This window comes from Myxine glutinosa, chromosome 14 (assembly GCF_964187855.1).
Source record: "Myxine glutinosa chromosome 14, kmMyxGlut1.1, whole genome shotgun sequence".
Lineage (NCBI taxonomy): Eukaryota > Metazoa > Chordata > Myxini > Myxiniformes > Myxinidae > Myxine > Myxine glutinosa.
The window spans coordinates 26360115-26366060 of record NC_136274.1 but is presented as its reverse complement, the minus strand read 5'-3'; positions in this window follow the sequence as shown (position 1 = coordinate 26366060).

Genomic DNA, 5946 nt, shown 5'->3' with positions numbered 1-5946 from the left:
TGAGGATTTGTTGCCTAAGAACAATATCACTTGTCATGCAAAGTTCATGATCCGTCGATGATTTGCCTATAACTATAAGTATAAGTGGTGTGCGTACCATTTTATCCTCAGTTTGATTCCCAATAGAGAAAAACGTGTGCAAAATAGATTGTTAAAAGTGAAGGAACTGCGCTCCAACGCGAGTCGAAAGAATTGACGCGACCAAAGACGGAATTCGTCCGAGTTGCTTTATTGAAACAAAACAGCTCAGGTATTCTGACAAGCCCGTTTATCGGGCAGCAATATATATACACATTTATGTCGGGAAGCTTGCCCGGCAAAAGCTATACCGGGCATGCCCGGGTGTCAAGGGCGAGCCTTGGAAAGGCGAGTCTGGACCTGCCCGGGCGTGTTTGGCTGCGGCCTGGCAAGTCGAGGCTGGGCGTGCCCGGGCGCTCTGGACGAGCCCTGGAAAGGCGATAGCGGGCATGCCCGGACGCTCTGGGCGAGCCCTGAAAAGGCGATAGCGGGCATGCCCGGACGCTCTGGGCGAGCCCTGAAAAGGCGAGAGCGGGCATGCCCGGGAAAGACGAGACCGGGCGTGCCCGGGAGGTTCGGGCGTGCCCGGGAACAGTGAGTCCGGGCATGCCCGGGAGAGGCGCGTCTGGCCGTGTTCTGGCCGGTACAAGGCGATTGTGTGCATCCAGCGGTAACCGCTACACACGCCCCTCCAGAATCGACCTGCACCGGCAGGGTCAATTTAAGGGGGGTCCGGATGACCCGGCCGAAGCGACCCCTGGAGGGTCATGGGGAGGGGTCCGACGTGGTGGTGGGTGGTCGAGCGGGGGGAACTGTGGACGGGGGGCGGCCTCGCCACGGAGGAAGGGCCAACCGTGGTGGTCGGTCGACGTCCATGTGCGCCGGTTTGAGGCGGTCCACAGAAATCCGGTCCGGCCGGCCGCCGAAGTCGACGATGAAAGATTTGTCGCCCCGCCGCAGGACCCGGAAGGGCCCGTCGTACGGCGGCCGGAGTGGCCCCCGGTGCGCGTCATGACGCACAAAGACGTACTCCGCTGTGCGAAGCGCCGGGGGGACGTAGGACTGGGGGCCACCGTGGCGGGACGTCGGCACGGGGGCAAATCGTCGGGCGGCCTCCTGGAGGTCCGAGCGCTGGCGAGTGGCGGACCAGGGACTGGTAGCGTCGGGCACGAATTCGCCCGGGACGCGGAGCGGCTGGCCGTAGACGAGCTCGGCGGCGGACGCCTGGAGGTCTTCCTTGGGGGCCGTGCGAAGGCCCAAAAGGACCCACGGCAGCCGGTCTGCCCAACCGTCGTCCTGAAGGCCGGCCATGAGTGCGGCCTTCATGGAGCGGTGAAACCGCTCGCACAACCCGTTGGCTTGGGGATGGTAGGCCGTGGTGCGGTGCAGCGTGACCCCCAACGAATGGGCGACCGCGCCCCAAAGCTCAGACGTGAACTGTGGGCCGCGGTCGGACGAGATGTCCGCTGGTGCGCCGAAGCAAATCGCACGTGTATTAAAGATTACACCCAGGTGGCGATGAACGCCTGCGCCACGTCGGCGGTGGTGGTGGAGGCGAGGGGCACGGCCTCCGGCCACCTGGTGGTCCTGTCCACCATGGTGAGCAGGTGGGTGAACCCCCGCGAGGGGGGCAGGGGACCCACCAGGTCCACGTGGACGTGGTCGAAACGCCGTTCAGGCATGGTGAAAGGTGCCAGCGGGGCCTGGGTGTGGCGGTGGACCTTGACCCGCTGGCAGGCCATGCAGGCGTTGGCCCAGTCGCGGATGTTTCGTCGAAGGCCGTGCCAGACGAAACGCGCCGACACCAGCTTCTGAGAAGCTTTCCGGCCCGGGTGAGAAAGGCCGTGGATGGAGGCGAAGATGCGGCGCTGCCAGGAAACGGGCACGATGGGGCGAGGCTGGCCCTGGGAGACGTCGCAGAGCAGGACGGTGCCCGCGAAGGGAATGTCGGCCAGGCGGAGGCCCGTGTCCGCCGCACGGAGTGCCTGCACCGAGGCGTCGGTGGTCTGGTCGGCCGCCATGAGCGCGAAGTCCATGCCGAGGTGGACCGCGTTCGCGCTGGCCCGAGAAAGACAGTCGGCCACGGCGTTGTCTTTGCCGGCGACGTGCCGGATGTCCGTGGTGAACTCCGACACGGCGGAGAGGTGGCGCTGCTGGCGGGCCGACCACGGCTCCGTGACCTTAGCCATTGCGTAGACCAACGGCTTGTGGTCGACGAAAGCCGTGAACGGGCGGCCCTCCAGGAGGTGTCGGAAATGGCGAACGGCCAGGAATAGCCCGAGCAGCTCGCGGTCGAACGTGCTGTAGTTTAACCAGTTCGGCCGGAGTTGCCGGCTGAAAAAAGCGAGTGGCTGCCAAACCCCGTCCACTCATTGCTCATGGACGGCGCCCACCGCGTAGTTGGAGGCATCCGTAGTGAGGGCGATGGGCGCGTTGAGCACCGGGTGAGCCAGCAGCGTTGCGTCGGCGAGGGCCCGTTTGGCGCTGGTGAAGGCCGCGTCCATGGCCGCGGACCAAACAATGTCATGCTTGGCCGGCTTGCCCCGGAGGGCCTCGTAAAGGGGCCGCATGAGCTGAGCAGCGCGGGGCACGAATCGGTGATAAAAATTCACCATGCCGAGGAACTCTTGGAGGGCCTTGATGGAACGGGGATGCGGGAATGTGGTGATGGCCTCGACCTTGGTCGGCAGCGGCACGGCCCCGGTCTTGGTGATGCGGTGGCCCAAAAAGTCAACGGTCGTCGCGCCGAAGTGGCATTTAACCGGGTTGACAATTAAGCCGTGCTCGCTGAGGCGACCGAACAGTGTTCGGAGGTGGAGGAGGTGCTCGGCGCGGGACGTGCTGGCGACGAGGATATCGTCCAGATAGACGAAAAGAAACGGCAGGTCGCGCAGCACGCCGTCCATCAAGCGCTGGAATGCCTGGGCCGCGTTCTTGAGGCCAAACGGCATCCGCAAAAATTCGAACAGGCCAAACGGCGTGATGACGGCTGTCTTCGGGACGTCGGCCGCCCGGACAGGTACCTGGTGGTAGCCCCGTATCAGGTCAATTTTCGAAAAGATGACCCGTCCCGCCAAACGGGCGGAAAAGTCCTGAATATGCGGGATCGGGTACCTGTCGGGGGTGGTAGCGTCGTTGAGATGGCGGTAGTCGCCACACGGGCGCCATCCACCCCCCGGCTTTGGCACGATGTGCAGTGGCGAGGCCCACACGCTATCGGAGCACCGCACGATGCCGAGGTGCTCCAACGCGTCGAACTCGGCCTTCGCCACGGCGAGCTTGGCCGGGTCGAGGCGGCGGGCCCTGGCGTAGACCGGCGGGCCCATAGTGGGTATGTGGTGCTCGATCCCGTGCCGCACCGCGACGGCCAAAGACGTCGGCCGCGTGAGGGCCGGGAATTCCGCGAGCAGGCGAGCGAACGCGTTCGCTGCCAGGAGGGCGCACGCCAGTTCGGTCGGCGCGGAGCTGCTCATCATGCACGCCAGGGAGCTGAAGGTCTCGGCGTTGACAAGGCGACGACGTTTGACGTCGACCAGCAGCCCGTGCGCACAGAGGAAGTCGGCGCCCAGCAAAGCCATGGGGACGCAGGCGGTCACAAAAGTCCATTGAAAACGCTGGCTGCCGAAGCAGAGGGTGACGACGCGTGGGCCGAAAGTGCGTATGGCCGAGCCATTAGCAGCGACCAAAGAGGGGCCGCAAAGGGCGTCCCGCCTGTCCTGCTCAGAGGCGGGTATGACGCTCAGTTGGGCGCCGGTGTCACACAGGAAACGCCGCCCAGACGCTTTGTCCCGAATAAACAGCAAGTTGCCCGAGTGGCCGGCGCTCATGGCTGGGAATGAACGCCGGCCCGGCCGTTTCCCGACTTGCCGAAAGTGCACGGGGGCCGGCACGTCCGAGCCTTGTGTCCGAACCTGGCATGGTAATAACACCACGCCCGGTCAGGTGGAGGCCCAGGCCGTCGTGTCGGAAGCGGGCGGTGCGGCGTGGCGGCCGCCAGTTGCACCGGCAGTTCGGCCTCCAACCGCGCAGGGTGCTCGGGTGTCGTGGGCGTCGCCTCGGACGGCGGCGGGCTCCAGGTAACCGCGCCGATGTGCTGGCCCGCCGAGGAGATCTTATCGGCTTCCCTGGCGAGGGCGCGGGAATCCGTGATCAACGTGCCAGCCAGGGCGAGGCGTACCGGGTGAGGCAGCTGGCGAAGGAACAGCTCGCGGAACAGAAAATCCGGAGAGTGCTCACCGAGCAACGAGAGCATGTAGTCCATGCGCTCGGACGGGCGCGTGTCGCCGAGCTCGGGCAGAGCGAGCAGGCGCCGTGCGCGTGCTGCCGGTGAGAGGGCGAAAGCGTCGAGGAGGAGTGTCTTCAGCGCGTCGTATTTGTCAGCAGCCGGCGGGTGCTCGAGGAGGCTCAAGGCACGGGCCGCGGTGGCGGAACCGAGCGCCGCCACAACATGGTGGAAGCGGGTGTCGTCCGTGGTGATGCCTCGCAGGGCGAACTGAGAGTCCGCCTGAGCGAACCAAACAGCCGCGTGAGCCTCCCAGAAGGTAGGCAGTTTAAGCGTCACTGCCGTATCCATGTCGGTAGGTCACCAATGAAGGAACTGCGCTCCAACGAGAGTCGAAAGAATTGACGCGACCAAAGACGGAATTCGTCCGAGTTACTTTATTGAAACAAAACAGCTCAGGTATTCTGACAAGCCCGTTTTTCAGGCAGCAATATATATACACATTTATGTCGGGAAGTTTGCCCGGCAAAAGCTATACCTGGCATGCCCGGGTGTCAAGGGCAAGCCTTGGAAAGGCGAGTCTGGACCTGCTCAGGCGTGTTTGGCTGCGGCCTGGCAAGTCAAGGCTGGGCGTGCCCGGGCGCTCTGGACGAGCCCTGGAAAGGCGATAGCGGGCATGCCCGGACGCTCTGGGCGAGCCCTGGAAAGGCGATAGCGGGCATGCCCGGACGCTCTGGGCGAGCCCTGGAAAGGCGATAGCGGGCATGCCCGGACGCTCTGGGCGAGCCCTGGAAAGGCGAGAGCGGGCATGCCCGGGAAAGACGAGACCGGGCGTGCCCGGGAGGTTCGGGCGTGCCCGGGAACAGTGAGTCCGGGCATGCCCGGGAGAGGCGCGTCTGGCCGTGTTCTGGCCGGTGCAAGGCGATTGTGTGCATCCAGCGGTAACCGCTACAAAAGCTTGTTTTAAATACATCCGCCACCAAAGGTGGACAGAGGTTATGTTTTCAGTCCTCTTTGTTTATTAATTGCGAAATTGAACATTCGCAAGTATATTCATTTGTCTGGTCTGTTATTCTGTCTGTGTGGTTGTCTGTCTGCTTGTCTACCTGTTTGTATATTGCCTGCAGGTCACATTTTTACTCCGTTCTTCACGAAACTTAATAACCGGTAGAGATAGTGCCAAGCTGGAAGCCAATTGCTTTGAGGTCAATAGATAAAAAGATCAAAGGTCAAAGTCACATAAATCGTCAATTTTCATCTGATTAACTTGATATCTATATATGAGCCGGCGAAGCTGGTGTTGTGAATAAACGCGTACGTATTATGTTGAAAAGCCAGATTTTGCTGAATCCTTTGAGAATTTCGAAGCTTTGACGCACCAAATAGCTCCATGGAGGCCGCCATCTTGCGGATGCGGAAGTATGCATAAACTTGCGAAAAAGTTCAATAGGAGTTTGTTTCACCCGTCTTTTTTTTATTCATAATCTTATGCACCTCTAATTTGTAATTAAAATACTTTAAGACCAACCTCGTTCCCCGGGCCCGCACGGCCCTGGTTATCTTCAACGAAAATCGTCACCAAACACCGGAACCAATGAGATTCGAGTATTTGAAAAAATATTTCAAAAAAGCTGATTACGCGTTTCGGAGGCTGAAAACGGCGTCAAATATTCTAAAATTGACGAAGAATTATTTTTTAGAAATCT